The 19679-nt window shown below is 40.3% G+C and overlaps 1 long non-coding RNA gene across 3 annotated transcripts in view; it reads left to right on the forward strand.

Annotated features, from left to right (window-relative positions):
• The window catches only part of LOC113458757 (uncharacterized), a 296303-nt gene that overhangs the window by 183894 nt on the left and 92730 nt on the right, over positions 1-19679 (forward strand). For 2 of the 3 annotated variants that reach the window (XR_012579467.1, XR_012579466.1), the window contains exon 1: positions 7169-7264. The exons of the other annotated variant lie outside the window; for it this stretch is intronic. This is a non-coding gene — a long non-coding RNA (uncharacterized LOC113458757). Of the gene's footprint in view, positions 1-7168; positions 7265-19679 lie in introns of those variants that run through there. 3 annotated transcript variants of the gene reach the window in all.

Here is a 19679-nt window from a genome sequence, read left to right on the forward strand (position 1 = left end):
GTTTCAGCTGTTTGTTTGGGTGTATTTTTAACATGATAGGCATACTAATAAAGGCACAAATTCTAATATATTTGCTTACAAGGATTATTTTTTCTCCAGATATCTGTGCTACGTAGGCCTGTAGGCCAAGATATGTATCATTTGTATACAATATTGAGCACTTATTAAGAGAAATACTTGAAAATGTAGTGAGGTTGCTTATGTAATTACCATCCACAAAGAGGGGAAAAAATAACACTTATAGCTATTCCTTCTGCTTTATTCCTTTTCATTCTTTTTTCTTTCTTGTAACTGAAATACTACTGCAAATACTGCATGAGCTTCCTTGTTTTCATCCTTGAAGTGTGAGGTTCCTTGATCCAATGCAATGCAAGCTTTTTTTTATTTTTATTTAATGGCCTGATTTGATCAAGCCTTTTGTTTCTCTATTTTTAGGCAGCTTACAAAATTAGGGATTTCTTGCCATTTTAATATTTATTTTTGGTAAGGTCACGTCTGGCTTCAAATCTCCACTTTAACAAAGTTCAATTGTTATGGTTTGGCAAAGCTCAAGCAGGTCTGTTTGGACAAAAATAGCCAATTTTTTAATTAGGAAATAAGCTGAAGTAGGATGAGTATAAATAAGTTTGCATGTAAAAATAGAGCTATTGTTGGTCTGTGTCTGGATAGTATTCTTTTGGGCATATTAGGTCTCTGGCCAGTTTTTGGTGGCTTAAAAATTTGGACAATCCCAGGCTGACAGAGATTCCAGGTTCCCACTTCCCAGGGTAATGCTCCCACCCCTGAGTTCTGGCATTAAACCTGGCTTGTGGTACCAAATGTCACTGAAAAGGCCAACCTCTGCTTGAGTCTTTGAAAGACAAGGCAAAGACTTTAGTGAAGGGACATCCCAGGCTGCTGATCTCAGACAGGGAAGGATAACCTTGCTCTAGCAAGGAGTGATGGGCAGAAACCCCGTGAGGGGTGAAGGTCTGGGGCAGTGCCTCCCGTTCTGTATTCTCCCTTGGGCAGTTTCAAGTAGCTGCATGCTGAACACGCTTATGTCAGTCGTGTCTCCTGGTTCAAAGGCTGCTTTAGGTCCTCTGCTGAGGCTCCCAACTCTCATTAACTGTAGGGAAATCTGAGACACCTCCAGCCTCTGGATGCCACAGGGAGGTAGGCAATATGCCATTTTGTTTTAATTGCATCTGTCCAGAAATGACTTTAGAGCACGCATTCTTTGATTTGTGCTCTTTGCTTCCAAGAAAATCCCACCTGTAATGAAGGATTTGAAGGGTCAACCTCATAATTTAACATTGAAGGTGTTAAACTGGCACAATTTTTAATAGTGTCCCTAATTTTCTATCTAAACATTCTCTCCTTGTAAAAGTTCTCTTTGATGGAATCTGAACGTTTCTTTACAAATGTATATTTGTATAATGAGCTACATTTTCACATAGAGAGAAGAGAGAGATAAAAATAAAGGTTGTCATACATGTCATATTAAGAATATATATATCCAGGGACTGATATTAATTTCAGAGCCTTCACAAAAGACTCTGGACTGTATCCATTACTGTCCATGGCCCTCGTTCAACTTTTATATAAGTCAATAGGCATCCTGGCTGTTTCCTCCCATAGCTGTTTGGATCAGGCCCAAGGCAAACAAGAACAGTCAGAGAAAGATGCTACAAATGGTGAAACTTTAAAGAAAAAAGGAAAAAAGGCTAGGCTGCATGTGGTGGGTGCTAGCAAAAAAGCTATGCATGAATATAGCATAAACTAAACACTGGTTTTGTACCTGCAATTTATTTAAATAATACCAGACTTCCTGGGTTTTCAAACTGCAATTGGGAGGGTGGAGTTAAGGCTAAATATCTCATGCACTTTTCCTGCCTCCTGTGAGCAGTGCTTGGGAAGTGAAGCCCACCTGCCAGTGCCACAGGTACAGGGAGGTGGCTGCAGGAGCCATGCTGCCAGCTGGGATGTCACCTTCCCTGGTCCCTCCAAAACCCAGCTCCCTGCCAGGGACACTGGCAAGCAGGAGAAAAAAAAAGTCAATCGATTTCCTCAGAGGTGTTTTGTGCGAGAGCCCCTCTTCCCCATGCTCAGCCCTGCACAAAAGGGCTCAGAAAGGAGGGTGACCCCCTGATCCCCAGTGCTGGCCAAAACATGAATGAGAAATAGCCCCTCTGTGGGTGCAAAGCAACCCTCCCCCCATCCTCACCGTGGTTTATTTATAGATGGCCTTATTTGTTTGTATTGTCAAGAAGCAGTAATTCCTAGATTATTTCCTAAGTGTCCAGAGAATAAAGATCAAATGCTGCCAAGTGTACACATGACAGATAAATGAGAGTATAACACCAGAATCCTCCTTTGTCATGGAAATTGTGTTGGTTTCCTGTTAAGAAAATGAAAAACAGATGTTAAAAAACATAGCTGGTTGTGTGGATACTGCTGCATTGGGACAGCTCAGATTATAAAACAGTGAATACTTGGGAGAAGTGGGGTGGGTTTAATTTCACTTAAAAAAATTGAAAAAGAAATGGAGCTGCCATTCAGATGTTTCTAGCACATAGCAGCTTCAGCTGGTTTTGGGATAGGAAATACTAATATGGGCCCTTTCTAGATTAGAGTGATCACAGCAATGCTGGGCTTTATCCATCTTATAACAGGAATGTTTTGTCATGAACAAAAACTTGGGTGGGTTAGGGCTTTTTGCTTTTTACCCACCATTGGATTCCCTCTATGTGGCAGCAAATCTTGGCTATCCCATGTCAGCTTCTTGAGGAACTAAACAGTCTTGACCTTCCTTATAATTTCATTTTGAGGTAGAATGCAGGGAGAGGGAAGGGACTAAAGCCTGTAAACAGGTAAAGACAGATTTCTGCTTTCAGATTGCCTCTGCCATGGAAAGGTTCCTACCAAAGGAGAGAGAACCACTTTCTAATCATCTCTCCTCACCCTTTGTAGAATTCTTTGTCTATCAAGGAGAGAGCAAAAGAGCAGAGGCAGTTAAGGGATAAAGAGTGTGTTATGGAAAAAGGCAGCAAGAAAAATATGTGATTATTTATAATACTGCTTACCTCGGTAGTTCCCTGAAACACATTTATCTCTTCTGTGGGGTATGAAACGTGTGGGATTTAGGCTAGAACTATGCCAACTATGTAAAAAAGGCATGATTTTTTTTTTCTTTATTTTTTAGATGATTCCCCTGGTTCTTGGTTGGTATGCAGTCTTTTTAATGGCCTGTTACTGCAGTGCTGCTTCCTGTTTGTACACTATGTTGACACACTGGAAGTCTGAAAGACTGCCCTGTCTTCCCTGTAATCGATATTAAATATATGCACCTATTATACATATATATGTACATACACAAGATTTTTTTTATGTACATACATATATATGTACATACACAAGGAAACAGGCAGGATTGAGGCAAACTTCAGCTTTAACCACGGGAGCAGTCCTCTGGAGAGGGAGAGCAAGCGCCCAGAGATGTCTCCCTGTGCAGAGATGGCAAGGAGTGCTCTGCAGTCAGCAGGGAGTGACAGGAGCAAGTTCAATGCCTTCCTCCAGCCCCACCACTCAGCAGCAGCATCAGTGCTGCCCTGCTTTTGGAGCAGCACCAGGTGTGGCTGTGCTGTGTGATTTCACCTTGGCCATGGCACTGGGGCTGCTGCCAGCCCCTGCTGTGTGAGGGAAGTGCAGCAGGGCTGGCTGCTGGGGACTCCCAGGGAATGCATCCTGCACACCCACTGCAGAGTTTAGCTGGTACTTCCTAGGCAGCTAAACCCATTAGGACTGAATGTTCCTGAGATCAAGGTGTGGGATGTGAAATACAGTCATATTTCACAATAACCATCATTTTCCAGAGTTTTCAGAAGTTGAAAATACTCATTTTTACTTTTTTATTTGACAAATTCTCAGCTGTTGTTTTTTATTTCTTCAAGTGTCCTCTAGACTTGCCTTTGCATTTTTCTCCCTCTGTAGTTAAAAATTGAGTTGTAGGGGTGTGTAAATGCATGTGTGAATTTTATGTATATAAATTCTAACAATGACAATCTGGCTGCAGTCTCAGTGAGCTCTTAGAACAGAAGACAGCTCACTCAGTTTTGCTGAATTTGCTTCAGTTCTTGGGAAGATGAACTCAATATATAGGTGAGAGATTTTAATATCAGCTCTGACAAAAATTTTAATGCAAACTTTTTTATTTATCCTGGAAAACCTTTATTTTTCCCTGTATGCACATGGATCAACATGTGCTTCCTTTTGATTCTGCTTTTTCTCTTCCCTGTTTGTCAAATGTCTGCAGTCCCTGAAGCTGGGACAGGGAAACTCCAGATTTCTGGATGCAATTAAAAGGTCACTTCCTTTTGCTGTTGTTGCTCTCCCCTGGAATCCTGAGGTTAGAAGTGGAATAGCAAGACATGAAGTGTTCAAGGCTTTATTATTTGGATGATTATGCAGAAATATTTATTTCAATCATCTGATGCAAAACTGTCTTGTAAAAGAAAATCTCTTTGCAGAGATTACTAGCCGCACTTGGAACAGAAATACTGAGAGCATACTTTTGCTTTGAGACCTTGTTGTTTTCACATCCATTGCAGGTAGAAATTGGAAAAGGTGCTGTATGAAAATGTGTAGGCTATTATTACTTGTGCAATCTAGTGACGGAAGTGAATAGGGATTATAAGTGACCAGAGAAATTGAAATATAAAGACTTTTATATAAAAAAAGGAGATTTTATAAGTTGTAGATCGCATTAGTAGAATTCTTTGGTGATGATTGCTTCAGAGAGGTAAACTGGAGAGGCTCAGGAGTCTTCTCACATGCTGAGAACTGTCTTTTCACATCATATTTGATGTAGCTTAGTATCTTCTTCCCCTGTGCTAATGCTGGCTCAGTGCTGTAGCTGTAAGTCACCAGAGCATTTGATCTCCAAGCACATCAGTTTGGCACATTGCATCACTATGAAATTCTACAAGAGATGTTGGGTTTTTTTCTTTTTTAATGTTGCTAGTTCCTTTCACACAGGCAAAATCACAAACAGCAGCCATGAGCCCTTGGACACAGGAAGAGAAGGTGTCCCTAGGGGCTCTCCTCAGTGGTGCTCCTTGGGTGGGTTGAAGGATGAGGAGGAGCTTGGCCTCCCTTACAGGGAGCTGATGGCTTTTTGCTCTGCTCTGCACTGTATTATGAGTGCATTGAATTCCTGATTCTTAGTGGGGACGATTATAAAACAATATAGCCCAAATATGACATTCTACCAGACACACATACAGTTACAATACCTTTAACGCCCACTGATATTTTGGGGGTTTTAAGTGCTGCTGTAGGAACTAAGAATATTTACCTATAGAAAAAATTCCTTCTGTGAGAGAAACGTTTTGTTTCTGATTTTGCAAATTTACTGGGATTATTATTATTATTTTCTTTTTTTTGTTGTTGTTGGTTTTTTTTTTTTTTTGTTTTTTTTTTTTTTTTTGTCTTTTTTCAAGCGCCTGGGTTAGGTTTAATTTTCCATGGTTTCCCGTGAGTTCCAAGCCGGGGTCCCGGCGGCGCGGTGCCGGCGCTGCTGCTGAGCTCCTTGGCAAGAAGATGGCGCTGGCAGCCCGGGATTGGGGCCTGGCCGATCGCATCCGCAGGGGCACCTTTAAACAGTTCCTCCGGGCCGCTTCAAGTGGAAAAACAACTTCCCTGCAGCTGTTTTATGTTGTTTGGGGTTTGGTGGTTTGCTGTGTTTTTATTTTTTTCTTGTTCCGATTTTCTTTTTTCTTTATTAATGCTCGGTACTTGGAAATCCCAGTCTCCTCCAAACAGGCTCCTCTGTTGTCCCGTGAAATGCAGCTCAGCGAGCTCCCTTCATACACCACCTTCTTTGTATCCCAGCACTGACCAGCCTCGGGAAGCTCCTTGGCTACAGTGGGTTTCTTTGTAAGGAGGGGCACGGCTGTGGGGATGACCTCTGCGAGCAGTTTTTGAGTGCTCCACCCTTTTGCTGGGGTGGAGGACAGTGTGCCCTGAGCAAGGGGGCCCTATCCTGGTGTCAGCATCAAGGGGATGTAGTTTTGCTGCCTTAAATGCTCAGGGTGTAACTGGTTTTTTACTGTTGTTTTTGTTTATGTGTTTGATTTGTGCTTTTTTGGCCAGCTGTAGCTTGCTTGTGTCTAATTCCATGAGTTAGGTATGACTTTTACAAGGTGAGGTGTCCCCGCTTCTCTAGGCTGGCTGTGAATGATGGGTGTTAATAAGAGTTGGATTCACTTTAACTGTGATCTTCAAGACATAAAAATTCATTGTTCTTTTCTCTCCCAGCACCTACATTTTGGTGTTTTACCAACTATCTTGGTGCATAGCAACCATATACATAGCAGGGAAAATGCTGTTACTTTCAGCAAGTTCTAGGTGTGTGTGCAGGGTATATGTATAAAATACATGCTCCCATTTGCAAGATGCTCTAGTGTGCCAAGTATTTCTCCATCTAAGACTGTTTGCATACTTTGCCACATTAGTTGACTGCAGTTTTCATGAGCCATAAAATAAAGGTTAGGATATGAAAAGATTAAGTCTCTATTATCACAGGCTGTGCAAATGGCCAGTGTGTATATAGCTGTATTTTTTTTCTAGGCAGATTTCTTTTTTATTATTAATTTAACTATGGTATTAAAAATCCAAAATTCCTATGGGTATTTTTTTAAATGGAGGGAATAATTTATTAATAAAGTATTACCCTAGTCACAAATTTCTCTCTATTAATTTCCCCTCTGAGAGAGGAGGGAGGACCAGGAGAGCTGGAGAAAGAGGTGTGCATGAACTCAAGGCTGCATTTGGCAATTCATCCCAGCACTTCCTGCCAGCACAATGGTTGCCCCAGTATGCAATTTGTGCAGAATGGTTAGATGATTTTCTTCATAAGCTTTGAGTACAAAGGGTATTCCATGATGCCATCTAATTGCTTAATCCCCAAGGAGTTCTTCAGGCATTTATTTAACACTAATTGCATGTGTAAATGTTCTTAATTTACAGCATGTGAAAGTTGCAGTGAATGCACACAACAGAGGATGTCAAAGTGACACTTCATGGAAAGATGCAGTTAAGGCAGTGCTAAGTCACTTCTAAATAGGATTAATCATTTATTAAAGTTCAAAGCTCATCAGAGCACAGGGACAAGCATATGATGGCTTGTTGCTGTTCAAAAGTCACTAGTGGAGTGGAGCTGTGCCTCTAAAACTTTCTGTGATATACCTTACTATGCTGCAGTAAAGGAAGAACTTAAAACAGGGTGAGTTATTCGGTTCAAGGCAAAGAACTTGTCTTGGCAACAGTTGCACAAAGCTTGCTTGGGCTGTTAATTAGTGCTTGCATTATAATGAAGCCGTGGAGTCCCAGGCACTGTACAGGGATGTAAGCAGGGGGTGCTGGGGCTGGGCCTGCCCTAGAGCTTGCACAGCTTCAGCCCCCAAGATGTGGGAGCAAATCAGTCTTGCAGGGCACAGTACATTCACAGAGGTCTCAGAATAGGTAGGTGGTATTCTTTGGAAAGGGACCTGCATCCCCAATGCCCAGAGTTGTGCCAGCTATTTCCCAGTGGTGGAGTGAAAACTTTGATCTTGTTCGAGATCCTGAATTTCAGGGTAGATACATGCACAGGAACACCAGCAACAGCTGTCACCTGAGCTTTTGGGAAAAGCTCAAGTCCTAGGTTCTCTCTGTGCTGGGTGTCTGTGTGCTGGCAAAGAAGCTCAGGAAATCATACAATGAAGAAAATTATACTTTTTGTGACATGATTATATACTGTAGAAACGTAATTGCTCATGAGTCCTACTTTGTGGTGCACACTGCACAAGCACCCAGAACTAACTCTGAAGAGGGAAAACCTGTTGGTTTACAGTGTCTATTGAGAGGAGCAGAGTTCAGGAGAGCTGGGCTCAGTGACACCCCACCCAGCTCAAACACAGCCCTTATTCACCCACCTTTACACTGCATGAGATGTACCAGCCCTCACACTTCTCTGGTTCTTCAGTGGATGCTGATGCTTATACCCGTGTCTTAGTACTTTCAAAGAAGGAATAATTCTCACAGGGAATTAGAGAGTGATAACTCATCTGGAAAGGCAATTTGTTCAGAATTTGTCAGAAAAAGTGGGAAAGGTGAAGGCTTGGGTGTGAATTTTCTTGTCCATCTGTGAAATGTCTTGTTCTTTTGTTAGCTGCAGAAATGGTACTGATTGAATACTACCTGTTTTGAGCTGGGGACTTTATGATATTCATTCACTTTATTTCCCCTGAAAATTAGGTAAATGTATTATGCCTTTTGTGTGTCTAAATCTTACATAGTTTTGCATCTTCAAGTTCAGTATTGATTGTCCTTAGACCCATGAGGAATAGCATGAGGCTGTCTCTTCTTCAGCCATGCAGGACCATGAAGACTTTATTTTCAGACATGGTAGAAAAATAATTGAAGTGTCTGATTTTCCAGAATTCCATGGTGAAGACCAGAGCTGCACAAAGGTCTAAGCATCCTGTCACATTGTGTCTCAGTGTTTCCTACAAAGTAGAATCCATAACATAAAGTTCAGTGCCACTGGCACAGACAAAATTATATGTATCAGAATAGGATCTGACAATACTGAGGTCCAGGGGAAAGAGTAATCTATGGATCCTGGCAGGCCATGATAAAGAGAGGCATGTGTTTCAAATTTAGCCTCACTTTTATACTTATATTTGAGCATTAAAGTGTTTTTTCAGCCATCTTAAAGGAGGGGCATGTGAAAATGGAGACAAGAAAAGTTAATCATATCTGGATGCCAAAACCAGAAGTTAATTTGTATGTGAGTTCTGGTCCAGGATCCAAGCCAGGTCTTTTGTTAGGCTAAGTGGCTTCATCATCCCCATGAGAAAGTGCTGAAGAAAGCTGGAAGAAGTTTATGCATGATGAGGAAAACTGAACTTCTCTTGCATCTTTCCTGTGCCCTTTATGATTAATGGAAAGAGTCCATTAATTCAAACATATGCTCTTGGTCTTAGGGGAAAAGTGGTTGTGATTAAAAAATCACCTTCTACTCTTATGGTTTAATTTCCTCTGTCTTTCTCAAATGAGACCAAAAACTGGAAAGAGTGTGGATGGCCCAAACAATTTAGTTTAAAACAAAACAGAACAGCCACAAATTCCCTTATGCTGAGCTGCTCTGGAAGGCTTTCATGCTCTGTGCAGGGTTGGTTTTTCTCTTTACTCATTGCTTGCATTTTGACAGGATTGGTGTGTCCTGAGCTTACAGGTCTCCTCAGCTTCCAGGGTAAGGAAACCACAGAGGGAAAAGCCCACATATTGCATCAAGCTTTCCACATTCTGTGTTAGGAAGTCCATAGGTGTTAAATGTCAGGCAAAGGTACAAGCCTGCACTTCCTGTAAGGCAGGACCTGAAAGCAAAGAGATCACATGGAGAATTGGTGAGGCTGGCTGCCTCTAGGAGCACACAGGGTTTGTGTCTTCTGGACAAACCTGCTGCTGTGGGACAAAACTGGCAGGGCAGTACCCTTGGATGTCTTCAGACTAGGCTAGCTAAGGAGGAACAACTCTGCTCTTGCCAGCAGGCAAAGTGACACTGGGACCATTTAAGCAATGTCTAACTGAGTGTTTAAAATGATTAAGTTGTACCTGAACTCTAAAGACCAATTTTCCCCCTTTATTTCAGAAGTTCATCCATTTGAGCAGACTCAGCCCATACTGGGCTGTGTGTCCCCTTGCACACAGCAGAGGTGTGTGCAGCAGCAGGATGTGCTCCTGTCTGTGGCCAGCTAAGGCATCAGTAAAAAGCAGAGACATGCAGTGGTACCCTCGGAGGGAGAGCAGCTTGCTGGGATGCTGCTGAGGGGATCACAGGGGTTGGAGAGCCAGCTCTGACTCAGAGGCAGTTGTGAGGAACAGCAGACAGGCCTTGGAGTAGATGGGAGGACCCAGAGGGAACTGGGCACTCCTGCTGCTCACAGTAACCTGGCTGTGTGCAGCCAAGCACCACTGCCCTAAGGTTCCACCTGCATGGGCTCAGCTGTTGGAGGAAGAGCTACACATAAACTCTCACCTCTTCTGTCCTGTCAGATCTAATTGTTTGGAAGGGGTTATGCTTAAAGGGTTAACTTTCTAGATGCCATTATTTTGTTTTATTCTTTTAGTTCAAAAGGTTCTTGGTCTCTTTGGGTAAACAACCTCCAAAGGAAAGCATAGTTAGAGCTGGCTTCAAAACTGGCTGGCCCAGTGTCTCACCGTAAAGTACTATAATGTGATATGACCCTTTGTACTCTTCTTAAAATTTCCTCATGCTTTCCAGTGTGTGTCTGTGCAAAAGAGAGCCTTTTGAAACCAAAAACCTCTAAAAATGAATCCTACAATTACAATAAAAATTGTCAGTGTAAAATAAGGCACTCTCAGTAAGGACAAAGTCATACCTCCTCTGGAGTGTTTATAATCTGAATGTTATCAAGAACTGAAATCTGCATTAGCAATATAAGCAGACCAACTCTCATGTCATTTCAGTGCCCTATTAAGGACTATCCTTATTGACTCCTCCATGGCACAGGGTTATGCCTGAGGTAAAATATTTTTCAAGATAAGAATGAATATACAAAGTCACGCTGTTAATGGTTTCTAAAATTTCATCATTATGGTGTGTATGCTTATAATTACCCCACTGACACCCTTTAAATGTCCACAGTGAAATGTGGTTTAAGCTTTTAAGATTCCCCAAGTAAACATCTAAATGGATCTATAATAAAGAACTTTTTAAACAGGGAGTTTAAGAGAAGCCATTATTTAACACTGATTTTACTGTTGGAGGTTCTGAAGTGGACCTAGTTTTTGCAAGACAATTGCTGTGCATTTTCATGGAGTTTTGGTGAGCTAACATTTAAGCAGCTGGCTCTTAAAATACCTTTGCAGCACCATACAGGTGTGTATGGTAGTCCTGGAGGGAAGATGGACTAGAAGGACAATTACAGGATTTCTCTTTTCCCCCTCCCTTGCCACTCCTGCTTTTGCCCAAGAGGAAAAGGCATCGTGTTTCAGGTCCTAGGAAGTCACACTTGCCCTGTTTGTTCTCTGATAGAGGCCTATAAACAGAGACATTCAGTCTGTAAACAAGTCAAGCTTACAAAGTGACTGAAAGATAACAGTCCCCCATCTAGCAGTGGGAGAGGAGGGAGGGAGCAGGGGGAGGGATGATAGAGGGGCTGCAATAAAAACAGGAAGGTTTCTGTTGGTCCTCTTGAAGTTGGTGGTTAAAAACATCAAAGCGTGGTGTGTGTTTTTTTCAGCCAGACTGCTGTGTCACTTTATAATTCTTCATAAAGCAGTCATCCAGCCACTAACATACTGCAACTGTTAGTGTGAGCTGTGCTTTGATTTAGAGGAACTGGATCCTGCTCCAGGCATGTTAAGCTGAGGAATCTCTTGTAGGTTTTCTTGGCATGCTGTGTGCCATTGAAGAAACTATAACTTTTCAGAGCTGCTAATTGCAAGCTGTTGAGGAATTTTTCCTTCCACGAAAAAAAAATCAAAACAATAAAAAACTCCTCACAAATAAATTACACCCCTCTTCTTTCTCACTCCTCAAATCCAAATAATTTTCCCAGGCTCTGAAGTGTTCAGAATTTCCTGCATTGAAATTTAAAGTGGAAAACAAGATGGCAATGGAAAGGAAGGAAAACAACTATACCATATGTGTCAAAGCAAAATGTACATATTCTCAGCTTGGTTCTAAGAAATATAAATTATTCAGCAGCTGCTTCAACAGAGAGATATTTTGCAAGTTTGGAGCCAGCAAAGTACATCAGTTCTCTTAGATGGGGGAAGGTATTTTGTTCTCCAATTATATGACATTCAGAAAATGGCATGGAGCTCTGGTCTGCCCTTAGAAAAGCAGCCAAATAGAGATAGATGGGAAGAGGAGCAAAGAAGGGCAGGAGCCTTTAGAGTCAAAAGAGCAGCTGCATTGTTCTGGGAGGGGAATAGTGAACTTTGCTATAAATGGTTTTAGAAGCTTCTCTGCAGTGGGCTGCACAGACAAGCCACTCTGGTTTGTTATTGCTCATACAGCTGACTTACACTGAGCAGCATTTGGGTTCAGGAAGAAGACAGCAAAAACAATTCTCTATGTAGAGATCAGTCAGACCAGAGGCAGCCTTTGGTCTGTGCTAGGTCAGCTTGTCTGAGGTTAGAGGCTAGGTTTGTTAGGTTTTTAATAGCTTTCCTCCAAGGGAATAGCTGCTGCAAGATTTTCCACTCCTGTAGTGATTACTTCTGTAGGAGGTGTTGCCATAGTTGGGAGGAGGAGGGAAGGCAAATGTACTAGATAGAGGAAATGATTGGTGCTGATGTGCTCTGTTACCAGATATGATAGGTAAAATTCCATGTCTGGATGATGATTTAAATTTCCTCCAGCTGGGAAAAGGGATTTTAGCCTCGATCCTTCACTGCTGATCAAAGCCAGCAAGCACTCTCAGCAGTGGTGGAGCTGCTGTGGAGATTTAGAATGCAGGTCAGCAGTGCAGAGCTCATTCAGGGGACATGTGTTCCGTGGGCTTCCATGTACAGGCAGAATTTGAAAAGGCCACCAGTTGCACCCACAAATTGAGACACCTGAAAAATTCTTTCCTCTGGCATATCTTTATGGTATGCATAGCTCAGTACTTAAATGGATAATTTGTGATCTCTCTAAGCCTTTTCTAGAGGATATTTTTTTTAGCTTTTTAATATTGGGCACATCTTGCCTATAATTCTTTTTTGAAGGGGAAATTTGTTCTTCCTTGTAGTTTTTAACAACCAAAAATACAAATAGAGGGCAACTTAAAATTATGGATCTCTTTGGGTGAACCTGTACTTTTATAGAGTGCTTTTCATTTTACATTCATTTTATATTATCAGCTGTTTTAAAAGAGTCTGCTCCAAATAATATCACCAAGAGTAATGGCCTGCAGTAATATGAATGCAGCTTTTGTCTTTAGCACAGAATAAATTAGAAGACCTGATAGAATATATTCCTAAAGTACTAAACAGGCCCTTAAAGGTGAATGTGTGTGCATCCATGCAGGCAAAGGTGTAAAAAAATAGATAGATAAATGTAGGTGAAAAAGCCTTCCTTTTGGGAACCTCAGAAGGCTTAAGTGTAGGTTATTCAAGAAAGTGGATGTGGCAGGAGCTCATTGTGAGAGATCATGGAAAGTTCTTGAGTTCAAGCCAAATTTTTGTACACATACACATGATAATGTTTTAGCAACTTACTCAAGCTATGTAAAGGGAATGTGGAAAAAAAGAAGTGGGATTGCCTGCAATTTAGAGATTTTGGTTTGGTTCATTTTTCTTGGCTTTAGGAGTTTGCCAGCAGCATGAAAAACTTGAATGAATAATGAAACTAAGTATTTGCAAGCATCTACCAGATAAAAGCCTCAGAGTTACTTACAAGGTATTAGTGCACCGTTTTCGTGCGCATTCATATGCATGATGTGTTTGGAAGACCATCCATGACTGAGAAATTCCAAAATGCTTACATGAATAAATATGAGCAAATGTTCATCAGATGTTCATACCGCAAGTGGCTTGCTCGGTTCTTTTGCCTGTTTTTCAAAGCTTGTTGTCTATTTCCAGCAGATAAAACACAAAATAAATGTGATAATTTGGGTTTTGTTAATAAATGCCTAGGTAATGTTTGCAAGGATGCTTTTATGGGCGTTTTCCACCTTCTAAAACATATCAAGGAGATATGTTAATAGAAACATAAGTAGCAAATGTACTGAATTTCATTAAAGTTCCTTTGTGAATAAACAAGTCTGTTTTCTACTGGTAATTCATACCTGTGTTGGACCACAAGTAGCTCTGAATATTTAAAGCTAACTTGGGTATATTGGATGCCTCAGAAATCTGCCATATTATAGGTAGCTGGGATACAAGAGTCCAGGGTTTTTTTTCTATATGTCAGGCTGGGGTTTTTGGTTTTGCTTTGTTTTTTAAATTATTCTGAGGCAGATCAGAGTTCAAGAAGAGTTAGGACAATGCTCTCAGGCATAAGGTGTGGTTCTTGGGGCTGTCCTGAGCAGGGCCAGGAGTTGGACTTTGATGATCCCTGTGGGTCCCTTCCAGCTCAGGATATTTTATGATTCTATGAACAGCCATGAAAGCTTTCTTCAGGAGGAACTATTGTAAGTTTAGGTGGTGCTAAACCTATAGCTATTGTGAAAATCTGCCCTTCAGTAGTTCCTACAGAACTGTGAGAGCCAGCAAAGCCATTGAAATTAACAGCCCTTCTAATGATTTAAATCTACTCTAATTTGGACTGCACATGTGTTATTGACAGAAGATCTCATTTTTCTCATGTGTTGCATAGTCTGTTTCTTGTGTCTCCTCACCCCTGAATGGATGCTGACAAGGCTGCAGTGGTGTGAGCCAAGGCACGCTTGTCACCAAGCTTGCATGGAAATCCACAGACTTTAGTTAAGCTAAGGGAACACCAGAACAAATTTTCATGGGTAAAACTAATCCACAGAGTATTTGGAAAACATGTGGCACCTGAGGTGTTGGATAAAAGCAAGATCCCATGTGTGATTATTCAGGAAAAAATATTGTGGGCGAACAAAAGTTTTTGATACTCCAACAAAACTTATTTCTTACTTAGAAACTTGCATCGGCAAACACATTTTCTTCATTGTTGTCTCCTGAAAATAGATATGTGTGTGTGAACTCTCATTATTGTTTTTTGTAATTAGCATAAAGTAAACAAGAACAGTAATTATTATTATTAAGAAACTGATGGATTAGTACATGTTTTTCTTGTTTGTGGGCATGATCTGTAAGAGAGCACAAAATAAAGACAGTGGTGTCACCTCAGAGAGGTGAGGTGATTTCTCAGCAGGCATAGAGGAGGACGGAGAGGGCTCTATGGTTTGATTTCATCTCACTGAAAACCTGGAGAGCTGTGGATTTTACATGGCCAGAGCTCGGCAGAACAGAGCTTTGTCTTGATAACTCAAAATGACTAGATCATGCCTGGTAGCTGGTCCTGGAAACCTGACCCTTGTCACAGGCTGACTACATCAATTTGCAGTAGATTGATGATGTATAGACTGTGGGTGCCCCAGGGGAGACCCAAGAAAGGCCTGAGAAACATTGTATTGTTAATCCATACCCCTCATTAGCTTCTGCTGTGCTGGATTTCAACTCGCTGGCAAGGCTAGGGGAGCAGGAGGGAGAATGTGGCGTTGTCTGGCATTGTTATTGTTGGTTGCCTTTTGAATGAAAGGATGTTTTAAAATACCTTTTCTCCAAAGTTTAATACATCAAAACTGGCAGGATTCTTTATTTTCCTCTCTGTCCCTCTTGTCAAGTGTCTGGAATGCCTAGATTTTCTTTGTATATTGATTTAGTGCTCTCCCCTCAACAGCCCAAGCTTTATCTCTTCCCGATAAGAGTCTCTCTATATCCTTTCCCAAGTAGTGGCAGGCAAATTATATACGCTGAAATCAATTTACATTTCAGTATCATTCCTCAGCTCTGGCTCTGTGCTGCCCGTAGAGGCTGCAGCCCTGCCTTCAGGGCTCCTTTATGCACTTCAGGACGTGTTGCTTAACCATTTCTGCTCAGTGCACTGCAAGGTTTTGATTTGAAGGAGGCTTTAGTTTCAAACGCGGTTTCCATCAAACAGTAACATCTTTGTCAAACTTCAACAGAATTAACCTTAACTGCCAAGGAAGTTTTGACTGCCATCATAAAAATGTTTGATTAGTGTTAATAATTTATTAAATTGGTTTGTCCTGACACTGCCAACATGTTGGAAATCCCTCAACCATTAAAACATTAACAGAGGCTGTAATACAATGCTCCTTCTGTTCTACGTTTTATTTCAAGACCACATTCTTATGAGCCTGGTTCTGTGGTGTTCCAATATGCTCTCATTAGGACTGCATTAAAAGATGAAATATGACAAATATTAAAAAGCGTGGGAATATAGAGTAAAGCATGGTGGGTGTACTTTTGTGGGCAACTCTGCTGCAATTAAATTTTAGCAAAGCAAGCCTGTTTTTGCAATATGGGGAAATAAAATTACCAGGCAAGTATTTCACTGAAACAGACCCAATATGTTCAATTGCTTCATCCAACCTCCTAAAATACATAAGCTTGGTCAGAATTTCTACTGAAATGGGAAAGCTGATATTGGACCTGCTTATGCTGAAGTATGCTGTTCAATTATAGAAGAAACAGAGTCTTATTTGAGAAAGGTATTAACGCCTTGAGAATATATTGATCAAATTTTTATTTGATAGTTTACATCTGCATTTGAATGGCTGGTGGTAGGAGCTCTCCTGTGTTCCACCAGAAACACCTGTTTTGGCTCACACAGCCTCAGGAATTGCATGTAATGTATTCCATATGAAATGCCATTTAAACAACAACAAGAGTTTGGTTTGTTTTCCAGCTCGATAGAAGATAATTGAAATGGAGGCTCAGTTTATCCTTTGCAATTTGCTGATAATTTCAGTAATATTAAGTAAGTAATTAATTTTTTCCTCTGCTTGGTAGCCATGTAGGAGCTCCAACCTTGTCTCAAATGTGCAGACTGGTGTTGCACATTGCATAAGTAAAACACAGAGATGTTAACAAGTGAAAGGAAAACATTCATTTCTATATCCCAGTTATGAATATAATTACTGAGAGGTTTTTAAACTTTTGGATTGAACTGTTCTATAATTATTCATAACAGCTGGACTGGTCACCAGTCAACTCTTTTCTTTTTGGTACCTGAAAAACTATGATGGGCACTTTAGTAAAAGGTGTGTTTTATTTTATTTTATGAGAGGAATTAATCTAACCTAGCCATACCTGTATGCTTTAAACTCCATGTGTTTTCAAATTAAGGCAAGACTTTCTAGTTTCTAGGCACTTAGCTGTGTGGAGTAAAGATCTGAAATAACTGGCCTTGAGTCAGAGGACTGGTTTACAGTGAGGTCTATTAGAATGCAAGCTGGTCCTTCTTTCAGTTAGTCTCCACTGATTTCTCCTTTCTGTTATGTGCAGAGTAACTTTATGGAAATGATTACCATAGATCAGCCTTCTGCAGATTTCTAAACTTAAAAACATCATTCTTAATAAACAAACAACGTTGTAAATGCTAATTTGTTTTAGGATGTAGTATGCCTTGTAAGATGTTGGCAAGAACTTTGCAGCCAGAGTACATCAAAATGTAGAAAATAATCAACAGTTGTTTCAACATCAGAAAGTCATAATCCATGTACTTGATAAATTCCCAAAAGATATGTCAAATACATGACTCTGGGGAACAGGCTGAGTGCAAACATTAAAATTGTGTCTCTGCAACTGTCAGGAATAGACTTACATTTGCCTTTTTTTTTTTTTCTTCTGCTGTTGTTTGTCTTTATAATTGTTTCCTAATTGTTTGCTGTGTTAATAATGAGAATTGTTGAATGTTCTGAAACCTCAACAGTTCTACATTTATTAATTACAACACAAAGATAAGAGGAGCAAGTGTGTGATGTGAGATATTTTAACATGAGGCTTCAAATGGCTCCAGTTCTTTGCTAGACTGGGATAAACTAAGACAAGAACTTTTAGTAAGTGCCAAGAAATTTCCATCTTATTAAGATCATCCTCAGTTCCTCCTGACAGTATGTTTGCTATATGTAAATGATCTACGAGTTTTCCCAAATTGTAAACCAAAGGCTGTATTTTTTCCTGTACAGAAAAGTGGCACCTGATGTTCGTAGTTAATGCCTTTTATTTGTGGTTGATGCATTTCCATACTTCTTTTTCCCAAAGTAAGGAGGGTTGGAAAATTTTGAATTAAGTCCATAAACTAATTATTTTCCATTCCAATGTTGTTTCTTTTGTAATAGAACTCCTGACTCAGTGCTTTTGTAAATGGCTTCCAGTTACATGACCCTGATTGTGGTCTAATGAGGGTTGGAGGGTGCCTCTTAGATGATGCTGGAAAATTAAAGGGACCTTTTTCCTCTAGCTTTTCAAACTAATTATTCTTTGATTTTACATGAGACCAATCCATATATATATGTTGAAATCCTTTTCATTCAATGGCACTCTTTTCCCATCCCCAGCTTTGATGTGGTGCCCATATTTACAAAAAGGCTATGTAAGGGGAACAGTAGCTGATAGATCCCACCACGGTCCTAGCAGTTAAACAGTGAGTTCAAATACAGTAGTGTGAATGAACTGAAATTCAGCAGAGGAATAGAATCTCTGTTCTGTTCAAAACAAAGTCATGCCTTTCATGTCCAGTTATTTGTATCCATCTTTTGCCCATATTTCCATTATTTAAAGACAGTGCAGTTAGCAAGCAAGGGGCCCACAAACACCTCTGACCCCCTTGTCTGTTTATGTGCTGTGACTCTGGCCTTTATTTGTGTGCCTTTGGTGATTTTGCTTACCCTCCTGTTGCACTGATTCCTTGGAAGCTCTCTAAAATAAGATATAAGCAAAAGGTATAGTTTGCTTTCTTCACTGCCTTTCACCAAGAGCTGCAATATAACGTTAGTGCTTCTGACCAGTCACAATTCTAATAAAGGGAACTATTGGCCAAATATCTGGTTCAAAGCAGTGTGTTAGAATACTACTTCCTTATGGTTAACTTTGTCCAGCATTGTCCTGGAAAATTAAAGAGGCTAAAGCTCAAGTTCCTCAGTTAAGATTTGTAATCTTCAGATCACTGCAACAGAACAAATCCTGTCAGTACTCCTGCTCTGACACAGTTTCCTCTAGAGAAGGGATTCTTCAGTTATTAGATTAATAAATGTGCAGTGTATAGTTATTGAAAATATTTGTCTGACACTGGAGTCCAAGAGTATGTTGGATGAAAAAAAAAAAGAAAAAACCAAAACAAAAAACCCCAACAAACAGAACCTTAGAAATGCAAACAGAAGATGAAATTTCACCAACCCAAAGCTAGCAAAATGTTTAACTCTTAGCTTGCCTCATTGTGAAACATAAAACAACAGTAGGCAGAACAGTTCAGTACAGAAACTGCAACCCTGCACAAGATAAAGCAAGAGCATGGGAGGGATAGGATAGGATAGAATGGACATGGCTCAAGACTGCTCATGAGGTGTTAAATAAGTGACAACATAGAATTAAAAATATCAGCAAGGCCAGACTAAATAAGAAATGTGTAATGCAAGTCAGTCTCAGAGAAGATTTTATTTAAATGATAGTTTTAAAAATCAGGATGTCAATGATACCTGAAAATAAGAAACCCAGGTTGGAGAATTAAGGCATAGTAATGAGACAACATTAAGTATAGATCTTGTTGTTTGTGACGAGTTGTACTTAGTGTGTTGTGCTCCTTGTTTTGTTTTCTAGTGCAGTAAGGTTATTTATTCCAACGTGTTTTAAATCTGGGTTCATATGTCTTCTTACATCTCTAGGTTTGTGTCTTTCTAGATGTGAATTTAGCTGCATGATCAGTACAAATTCAACTGGCAAGGTGGTTGTGAATTAGTATCAATGTCTGTGAATTAGTATCAATGTCTGTATAAGTCACAGTTCCCTTGCCACATAGGAATTTAACATTTCGAAATGCAAATTTGGATGTTTTATTGCTCACAAAGCCTTCAAGTTATTTGGGTCAGTCTTTTGTGGTTTTGTGCCTTTTTTTTTTTCCTGACTTGCTCCCAGTAATAAGTTTT

The sequence above is a fragment of the Zonotrichia albicollis genome, chromosome 3, assembly GCF_047830755.1.
Source record: "Zonotrichia albicollis isolate bZonAlb1 chromosome 3, bZonAlb1.hap1, whole genome shotgun sequence".
NCBI classification, from domain to species: Eukaryota; Metazoa; Chordata; class Aves; order Passeriformes; family Passerellidae; genus Zonotrichia; species Zonotrichia albicollis.